Source organism: Equus asinus, unplaced genomic scaffold (assembly GCF_041296235.1).
Source record: "Equus asinus isolate D_3611 breed Donkey unplaced genomic scaffold, EquAss-T2T_v2 contig_421, whole genome shotgun sequence".
NCBI lineage: Eukaryota > Metazoa > Chordata > Mammalia > Perissodactyla > Equidae > Equus > Equus asinus.
Window position 1 is genome coordinate 7501 of NW_027225096.1, and position 10703 is coordinate 18203.

Below are 10703 nucleotides of genomic sequence, written 5' to 3' on the forward strand. Positions count from 1 at the left end.
GCCCTCTGTCGGCTCCGAAGGCCCCGCGGACTCGTAGCCACGGGGTCCGGCGGCGCGCGGGTCGACCAGATGTCCGCGCCGAGCGCCGCGGGGCCGTGGGGCCGCGGGGCGCTCGGCCTTCTCGGAGCCCCGAGGGCTCCCTGGAGGCTGCGGACGAGCAGCCGCGAGGCCCCCGGGGCAGCCGCCCTGCCGGGTCGACCGGCGGCCCGGCCCGGACTCGGGCCCCGGGTCCCGTGGCGCGCGGGTCGACCAGATGTCCGCGCCGAGCGCCACATGGCTGCGGGTCGCTCCGGCTTCTCGCAGTCCCGAGGGTTCCGCGGGCACGTAGCTGCGAGACCCGGGCGGCTGCCCTCCGCCCGGCTCACGGGGCGCTCGTGTCCATCAGCTGGTCGTGCGGAAATCCCGTGGTTGGCCTCCCTCCCTCCCTCCCTCCCTCCCTCCCTCCCTCCCTCCCTCCCTCCCTCCCTCGTCCAGCCGCCACGTTTTCGGGGTTCGTGCGACTGGGATGAAATAGACCTTCCAAACGTCAATCGGAGATCATCCATCATACCTCTCGAGTCCCCAAAAGCCAAGAAACACGCCAACCAAAACGCTTTTATTATGCCAACGGTTCCCGTTTTCATTCCTATCGTTTAGGGAGGTTTGGTGGCAGCAGCGGCCGAAAGCAAAAGGAAACCCGAGGAAAGCGGCTCCATCCACCAGGGCTGTGTCTCATCGGTGCCGACGCAGGAGGGACGGGCTTCGTTCGTTCGTTCGCTGCGGCCCAAATTCCCGGGCCGCCCGAGGACCGCTCGCACCGGCCCGAGGGAGGGAGCCCCGGCAGGCAGGATGCCTCCGGGGAAATGGACAAGTCGACCGCGCGACCCACAACCCGCCCGACTGGGGGCGAGAAGGAGCATGGAGGAGGACTCCGTCCCCTAGTCGGCAGACGGCCCTGGGACAGGGACGTTCGCCAAAACCTCCCCAAGGCCGCTTTCCGTGACCGAGTCGGCCTCCCCGCCTGTACTCGTCCCGGCCCGAGAAACGAGACGCGGGGTGGATCGGGACCAGGCCACGCACCAGGCCGGCCGGCGCGGCATCCTCCCTCCCCCGACCTGACCTGACCTGGACGAACGCCTCCCCATCGCCCGCCCCCGCGAGGCTGATCCGTCCGGCCTGTGAGGAGGCCGCTTGTCGGGCGCCACCTGCTGCCCGGCATCCTCTTATATAGTGTTCGAGGAGGTCGACCAGGTGGCCCGGCCTGGATTGGGGCGGGGGGGGGCGCGGGGTGCGGTGTCCCGGGCGGCGGGGGACGGGGGGGTAGGAGTGGAGAGGGAAAGGTGGGCGTGGAGAATGCCGGGGTCGGGGGTCGGCGCGGGGCGGGGCGGGAGTTGGGGATAGGGGAGGGGCGGGAGGCCGTCTGGACATGGAGGGTCGGAAGAGCGGTGGTGACAATGATTTTCATTATCATTTAGAAAGAAGAACGTGGACTTCTTTAGAGGAGTCCTTTGAATAGCTTCTCCATTTAGTTAACATACATCCAAATGGAGGTCGGGAAACTTGGGTCCTGTTAACATATGGATGGAAGTGGAAAGAACTATCGCGATGACCGTCCTTGTGTTTCTTTTATTTTTTCTTTCTTCCTGCTCCCCAAAGCCGCCCCCCCCACCCCCGCCCCGCCCCGCCCCGCCCCGTCCCGTCCCGTCCCGTCCATAGTTGTAGGTTCCAGTGGTAGGTCTTTCGCGTTTCTGCTATGTGGGACGCCGCCTCGGCGTGGCTTGAAGGGCGATGCTGGGTCTGGGGCTGCGCCCAGGATCCGAACCGGTGAAAACCTGGGCCGTCGAAGCCGGGGGCCGGGGTGGGGGGCGCATACTTGACCGCTCGTCCACGGGCTCGGCCCCTGGCCCCTTGTTTTCTAGGGAGAGAGACAGAGAGACCCGATCCATTTTCCCTTGGCCTCTAAAGCGTGCGTGTGGTCGAAAGGCGACAGAGAGAGGGGTTCTGGTCCAGAAAGCCCCGACTGCGCTGCCGCGGGGATCGGTCGGTTCCGCCCGAACCGTCCGAGTCGGAAAGGAACGGACAGCTTTCCTCCTTTGGGCCCCTGACTTGGGGCCGACAGGGGAAGAGGAACAGGCCTCTCTCCCTCACACCCTGGTCCCTTCCTCCAGGACGCCCTCCTTCTAGTCAGCCCGCCTCTGGCTTTTCCACACGCCGACGACCGCTCGTCGGCATGGACCCACCTTCCTTGGGGGACACCACCACACGACTCTCCCACTCGTCTGCCTGCCTTTCGTTGGCGTCGCTGCCAAAGGCGAGGGGTAGGGGTGGCGGTGGCAGGGACGGCAGGGGCCCAGCGGCTCTCTGGCGGGTGAAGAAGTCTTGCTGGTTCTCCTAGGTCGGTGATCTTTCTCGATCTCCACACACATTCTTCGTTTGGGGAGCCAAGAGACGCCCTCTGGGGAATCCCTATGGCCAGGGTCGATCACTTACTCGCTCACTGCCTCGGCCTCGGCCTCGGCCTCTGTCCGTCTTGTCTCTCTCCCTCCCTCCCTCCCTCCCTCCCTCCCTCGTCGGTCTCTGTGTGTGGACGTCTAGGTGGAGGCGAGGCAGGGAGGCCACCCACCCACCCACCCACCCACCCACCTACCTCGTGGTTTACCACACGCTCTACACGGAGGTAGAATTCCCATCCCACCGAATCCATCCTTTCCACGGGACACAAGCCAGTGGCCTTCGGGAGTCTCTCTCCCCAAGGTGGCGCATCCGTCATGGCTATCTATTTCCAGAAGGTTTCCGTTTCCATCCCCTCCCCCCGAAAGAAAAAACGGCCCCACTCCCGGATCTGCCCCACCACGATCACCACCACCGCTGCTGCCGCCGCCGCCGCCGCCATCTGCTGTCGCCCTCTAGGGTTGGACCGTTCTAGCTCTCTCCTCTGTGTGGAATCGCAACGTAGGTCGCCTTGGATGTCTGGCACCTCTCACTTAGCAGAAGGTTTTGGAGGCTAAGGCTGGGCCACGCTTTGGCCCGGGTCAGTGTTCCGTTCCTCCGGACGGCTTCCTCGTTTTCCACGAGAAGGAGCCGTGAAGACGGAAAGGAAGGGCGGATGGATGGCTTTTCCCGTGCTACCGAGTCCCTCTCCCCTTTTCCCCAAAGCGTGAGGGGCGGTCGAGAGGATCGTCTCTGATGACAAAAGTCAGAGGCACCCCGGGTCAGACACCGTGCGAGGCGTTGGTGTGTTCTCGAGAGGAGAACACGTCCCCGTCAACGTTTCCTGTCGTTCTCGTTCCGAAAGGATTCACGCGCCACCCCGTCTCCCTCAAGGTCTTAGGGCTGTCGTGCTCCGCAGCCGTCACGTGTCGTGGATCCTGGGCACCACCACGCCACCCCGCCCCCCCCCCCCGCCATAGCTGTCGATCGCTATGTGGCACGCCTACGTTTGCCCAAAAGAGCAGTCCGATGGACAGCGTGGTGCTTTTCCCAGCAGGCAGGCAGGTGAGAGTCACCCCTCTAGAAGGTTTCCAAGCCCCGTTCCATTCTCAGAGGCAGCTCCTTTGGCCATCAAGGAGGCAGGCGATGGGGGTGGGGGTGGGGATGGGGATGGGGCAGGGGCCTCTGTCCCTCTGTCGCGGTAGAAATGATTGGGAAAGGAGGGACGATGGGCGTAGGTCGACCATCCTGGGCGGTGGTGCTTTGGGAGCTTTTTCTAGAAGAAGGAGCGAACGGCGTTCCCTGGGAAGGGAGGAAACCAGAGGAGGTCCCCCTCAGACCGACCTGGCACGAGAAGGACACACTCTCTCTCTCTCTCTCTCTCTCTCTCTCTCTCTCTCTCCCTTTTCTTCCTGACTTGAAATCAGGAGACAAAACTCCCCTGCCAAAGGGGCCCTCCCAAAACGGGGAGTGAGGAAGACCTCCTTCTCTTCACGGCTGAAGTTCTCCCTGCCTTTCCTGGACGGGAAGGATAGCACCTACGCCCGCTGCCGTCGGTGACTTTTAGTCCCCCTGGAGAGGAAGAAATTCTTTCCCGTGGCCGAACCCTGGCGGTTCGTTCGTGCTGCAGAGGACGTGACCCTCTCTGACACACCCAGGAACCTCCTCGCTCCGGGTCGAGGAGAGGGAGTTCTGTTCTGTGGTTTAGAATGGTGCTTAAAAAGGGATGTCGCTTACAAAGGGTCCTCGTCCCCCTTCCTAAACCTAAACGGACGGCTCGGCTCGGAGGCGTGAGATACGTTTCGCATCCTCCTCGTCGTCTTCACTCAAAGTTTTATTGGAGTTTGGAAGATTTTATTTTTTGTCTTTCCTTTTTCTCCCCAAAGCCCCCCGGTACATAGTTGTGTGTTCTTCGCGGTGGGTCCTTCTAGCGGTGGTATGTGGGACGCCGCCTCAGCGTGGTTTGATGAGCAGTGCCGTGTCCGCGCCCGGGATCCGAACGAACCGATGAAACACTGGGCTGCCTGCAGCGGAGCGCGCGAACTTAACCACTCGGCCACGGGGCCAGCCCCTTACTGGATTTTCAAAACAACTCCGGGGGCCGGCCCTCTGGCGCGGCGGTGAAGTTCGCACGTTCTGCTCCGCCGGCCCCGGGTTCGCCGGTCCGGATCCCGGGCGCAGGACCCGGCACCGCTTGGCGAGCCACGCTGTGGCAGGCGTCCCACCTGGAAAGTAGAGGGGGATGGGCACGGATGTCAGCTCAGGGCCAGTCTTCCTCGGCCGACAGAGGAGGATTGGTGGCAGATGTTCGCTCAGGGCTCATCTTCCTCAAAAATAAAATAATAAATCGATTCGATAAAATGTCAAATAACACAACCGCGGGATCACGCTTAGAGTCACCCTTGGCCCGATGATGCCACTCCCCACCCCCCCACCCCCCTGCCCCCCACCATTTGGAGGTGCCGTCAGTGGGATTCGTTCCTGTTTGTCCATCTTTCTTCCTCTTTTTTTTTTTTTTTTTAAAGACTGGCACCCGAGCTCATTGCCAATCTTTTCTTTTCTTTTTATTCCTCCTCCTTCTTCTTCTTCTCCCCAGAGCACCCCAGTACCTAGTTCTATATTCTCTTTGAGGGTCCCTCTGGTTCTGCCGTGTGGGACGCCACCTCAGCGTGGTTTGATGAGCGGTGCCGTGTCCGAGCCCAGGATCCGAACCTTCCAAGCCCCGGGCCGCTGAAGCGGAGCGTGCAAACTCAACCGCTCGGCCACGGGGTCAGCCCCTTCCTTCCTTCCTTCCTTCCTTCCTTCCTTCCTTCCTTCCTTCCTTCCTAAGGAGGAGGAGGCAGGCACTGTGTGAAGTCGCCAGTGAGTCTGTGGAAAGAGACGGAGGATTTCCCATGGGAAGCCGGGGCGGGGGACACGGACCGATGTCGTGCGAACTTGAAGGTGAAAGATCAAAAAACCCACACACGCCTAGAGCGGTGGGTTGCCCGTTAGGAGTTTGCTTGCCGGGCCCATAACGCAGGGCTCATCGATGAGCCAAACCGTCCGTGATCCTCAAGCAGTCTAGTAGGGTTAGAGAAAGGAGGGGGGCACTCTTTCTGCCCCAGATGAGGCGAGTTTCTCAGACAGCCACCCTGCCCCAACATCTCCCCTCCCTGCCTCCCGGCCCTTGGTGGACTGCGGCCTAAGGGTGGGGGAATTGAAGAAAGCCGTTCAATGGAAAAAAGCCCGAGGCCATGGGAGAGAGCTTCCTGCACTTGAATGAAGCCCTGACGCCAGGCCCATCGGAATGAATGGGCCTGACCTCCCCTCCCCCCTCCCCCCTCCCCCCTCCCAGGCTGGCGACTCGGCAGTGGAAGGCTAGGGGTTTCTTCCGAAATGGTGAACCGGCCCCCTTGTCCACAGGAAAACCACACACGGGTACAGCCTAGGCCGGATCTCAGGCCAAGTCGTCAGGGTGGCAAGATGATGGCGGATGAGAGGAAACTTGTTCTGGGACCGCACCGCCCCCCCCCCCCATCGCCTCTCTGGCTGAGAAGAGGGCTGGGGAGCGGTGAGGGTCAGGGGGAGAGTGGGGGCGGGGCCGGGACAGGGACCACCGGGCAGTAGGACGGGAGTAGCCCTGAGGCCTGCCTGCCTGCTTCCTTCCCTGCCGGCGCAGGGCTGAGAGAGGCACGGGGCACGCTGGCTCCTGCCCCTTCACTCATTCGGGAAGCCTCCTGTTGTTGCTCCTGAGGTGCCGGCTGCGGTGACAGACAGAGCAAAACTCCTCTCTCTGTCTATTTCTTCAAAGGCCCGAGTCTGAGCTACGACAGATTCCCCTGTGGCTCGACCCGCAACCTCCCATCCTGCCAGACCAGACCCCTTGTCTAAAAACCTCCACTGGAGGAGCTCTTCCACCTGACTCGGAAAGGAAACACCAGCCCCGCCTCAGCCTCACACCCACCACCACCACCACCACCCGCCCCCCCCCCCCCCGCCCCACTCTCCTCCGGACCCAGATACCTAACAGAGGGAACAAAAATCCAAAAATCCTGCTGCTCTCCTTCTACCACCTCCACTTCAGAAGAGTCAGTCTCCCCCGAACACCTCAGACTCTGTGACTTCCCGCGGCCTCCCTTTCCCCGTCCCCATTCTCTCCCCGGACGGGCCCCATCTTACACTTGAACGACAGCTCCACCGCTCGGGGCAGCTGGACACGATGTCCCAAAGTGGCCCGGACGGTAGCCTGGTCGATTCCAAAGGACCCACGCACGCAGTCGGCCATAAACGTGGTGTGGAGATCGTGGACGTTTGCGGGCCTCTGATGAAATCGCTGCTCCGGGGACCCCGGCGTCTAGGACCCGTCTTCTCCGTGTTCTTCACACCGTTGCTCCTGGGCCGGTTATTCTCTTCCCTCTCACTGACCTTAACGTTTTGTCTCTGCCATTGAATTTTGACTGTGCGAATGTGACTTGCCGCTGTAGGGCTGCGTGGATCTCTCAGGCATCCTGCTGTGCCGTGCGGGGGGGGGGGGGGGGAATCCTTGGTGGGTGGGTCGATAGACGTCCCTTTGGTTGTGCCCTGGAGGGGAGAGACAGAGGGGACGACTCAATCCACCACGAACGCTGATGTCGCTCCGATAAACCTGTAGCGGTGATTCTAGTTTATGGCCCGTGTCCTGAAAATAACTTCCCGAAGGGCCAGCCCGGCGGCACAGCGGTTAAGTTCGCACGTTCCGTTTTGTCAGCCAGGGGTTCGCAGGTTCGGATCCAGGGTGCGGACGTGGCGCCGCTTGGCGAGCCACGCTGTGGTCAGCGTCCCGCCTATCAAGGGGAGGGGGATGGGCACGGATGTTAGCTCGGGACCACTCTCCCGGGGCAAAAAGAGGAGAATTGGCAGCAGGTGTCAGCTCGGGGCTCGTCTTCCTCGAAAAATAAATTAATTAAATTAATAAAAACAACTTCCCAAACCTCTCTGATAACTTGAAGCTTTGAAGTTTTGCGAGGTGAAATCAGGTGATAAAAAAGTCCACGGACGGGGGCGGCCCCGTGGCCGAGTGGTTAAGTTCACAAGCTCCCCTTCGGCGGCCCAGGGTTTTGCCGGTTCAGATCCCGGGCACGGCACGGACACGGCACCGCTCGTCGGGCCGTGTGGAGGCGGCGTCCCACATGCCACAACTGGAAGGGCCCTCAACTAAGATAGACAACTATGTCATGGGGGGGATTGGGGGAGAAAAATCGGGAGGGGGGGAAAAGAAAACAAAAACGGAAGATTGGCAACAGGCGTTAGCTCTGTGAGGGCCGATCTTCCTCACCCAAAAACTAAAGTGAGATGAAATCAAATAAAGCGAAGGAAAAGATAAACCTATGAAATCCCATGTTTCTAAAAGTGGCCAAGTGTTTAGAAATTGGCCAAGCGACGGAATGCTCATGGGAAGGACAGTTCCTAATTGCTGGCTTCTTAGTTTTCACCAAAATTAAGGTTCGTGAGGGTTAAAAAATCTACTTAACAAATGCGATGAAAGCCACTAGGCCGGCCCGGTGGCGCGCTGGTTAAGTGTGCCTGTTCCGCTTCGCCGGCCCGGGGTTCGCCAGTTCGGATCCCGGGGGTGGACGTGGCACCGCTGGGCGAGCCACGTGGTGGTAGGCGTCCCACATATGAAATAGAGGAAGATGGGCACGGAGGTTAGCTCAGGGCCAGCCTTCCTCGGCAAAAAGAGGAGGATTGGCAGCAGTTAGCTCAGGGCTCATCGTCCTCAAAACAAAACAAAACAAAACAAAAAGCCACTAAAAGTGAATATGGGAAACATCTTTGTGTTCAAGGAAAGTGAGATGGCTGCCTTCAGGCAAGAGGGCCTAAAAAGTAAAGATCGTTTTGTCTGTGAAAAGGTGATCAAAGTTTCACGGGGAAAATAATCTGAGAAAAAGGCCTGTTCGTGGTCAAGTGGCCTAAAATTGGAACGAGTGGACAGATAGAAATGGCGAGCGATAGGATCTATGGGAGTCTATGAGGAAGCCATTGGGTGTCGGCCTAATTCGGCCTGACAGTGTTTTTCGAAAAGGGCCTGACGTGGCCGTCGAGCACGCATCGCATCGTAGATCCGCTTTACACATTTCCTACGGCAAGAACCAATGCCCTTAAGGGAAAGGAGCAGCTTCCCCGTGCTCGGGCCTTTCCTTAAGGAGAGGCATCTTTCCTTAGGCTAGGAGCGGATGGTTGCGCTCACCTTTGACCATCCGGCTCCCCTGTGACCACCCAGGCCCAGACAACAGACCTGCCACCCAGCAGTGTCTGTCGATCGCTGTGCCGACAGAGCAGTCTCGCGACTATCATCCAAGGGACCTTTCGATCCTATGTGAAACGTCCTCTCTGGGGGTCTAGAAGCACTCTGTACACCCCACTTCCCGGGCACCCTCTCTTCCTTCGGGAAGAAAGGCCCCGGGCCACAGTCCTCACATTTTAGCTCAGAATAAACGCACCCCGATTTTCACGGATAGATTGGTTCCGGATTATTTCCGTCGACAGAATGGAATCAAGTCAATGAGTTTCAAGATCGGAGGGAAGCTGATGCAAAATCAGAATTTGTTTTTCTCACTCCCGAAAGGATACTTTTCTCTAACTTCTAGTCTCCTCCTGATAAAGACATTGGAAAAGGTTTCTCTTGACCTCTGAGGGAATCGACACCAAAGACAGAGATCCTCCATTTTGTCAGAATGATTTCCTAGGCCTCCAATGGAGGAGGCCTCCCTCGGACGGGAGCTCAGCTTTTGTTTTGCAACAGTTTTCCTCTCTCTGCTTGCCTTTAACATCTCCTTTCCCGTTCTTCTTTTTTGGAAGGGAAATACGTGCACCGCTGGGGAAAAAAAAAAAAAAAGAATTTTCTAAATGACCAAAGAAGATCTACGACTGTTGTTATTTTGGTTTCACGGAGCAGTTCCACGTCCACATTTACTCCATTTTAAACACCCACACACACTCACAGCACGGCGCTGTGAGGATGTCCCGGGGAACTCGATTTGTGGAGGGAATGGCTGTGAGGTCTCTGCCCCCCAACCCCCACCATTTGGGTGCTTCTGCTTGTTGATGAGGACGGGAAGCCCTGCTGAAATCCATATTCTTATCACCACACGTGCATCTGCACCCATGCTCCCCCCCGTGTGTCGTCTTTGGGCTTTGCTGTGGCCCCGTGCGGAGGGAGACCTGTTTTGTGTTGTAAACTTTTCCGCGGCCAAGCGGCTCGGTCCTTTCCTCTACGACTTGTGGGCTCTGTCTGTCCGTCTGCCTTAGAGAGACCCTCTGGGCCGGAAGTGACAGGCTGCACACAATTCCTGACAGACTGCGGACAATTCCTCCGTCGTCACGGTCCTTCTCTGATGACGTGCATGGTTTCGGTTTGACAGCGACCCCCACCCCCCACCCCGCCGTGATTTTCTAAGTCCTCCCGGGAGCCCGGGAAGTGCTCGGGCCGCTCCGGGAAGCGGGGGCCGGCAGCCCCGGCCTGCCCCGTGGCATCTCCGGGGACTTTTCCACCTCTGTCCGCGTCAGCCAGCCGGCAGCCCCGCGCCCGGCCCGGCCCAGAAGTCACGTGGGGAGTCTGTCCCCTTCCTGGCAAGCCCACCCACCCCACCCCCCTCCCCGCCGATTTTCCAACACCTCCTTCTGCACCCAGGGTTGCCCTGTGCTGCCTGGGAGCTCCGAGGTGGACACCCTGGGGCCTCACGTGGTGACCTCCCGGCCGCCCCAAGCGGGCCCAGAGAGAAAGAGAGAGAGAGAGAGACAGAGAGAGACAGAGACAGAGACAGAGACAGAGAGAGACAGAGACAGAGACAGAGGCAGAGAGAGACCTGACCCGGCGGTGGGCTCAGGCTGTGCACTCTCGCTGGCTGGTGACCCGGTTCCCTCCCGCTGACCCCTCCGCGCCGGTCGTTGGGCGCCATCTGGCGGCCGCTTTTACAGAGTGGCCCTCCTCCGGAGCCCCGGCGACATGAGCAAGGGATGGGACTCGCAGGACGTCTGTGTGGTTTCCAGTGTGGGGCTGTGTGGAACAGAGCTGCTAAGAACATTCATGCCCCGGATTCTGTGTGAATGAACAGGAACGTGGCCGCAGCCCCCACCCCGCCCCCCGCCCCAGCCCCCGGGAGTGGTGGGAGTGGTGCCCTCCAGACCACCCTCGGGTTGGATGCCTCCCTCCCTGGAAGGACTCACGGGACTCCACAAAAGCTGACTTCCTGGAGGTCCAGCGGAGACCCCCAAGGCCCAAGGCCCCCCCCCCCCCCACCCACCACAGATCACTGTGGAAGCCTTAATGACCC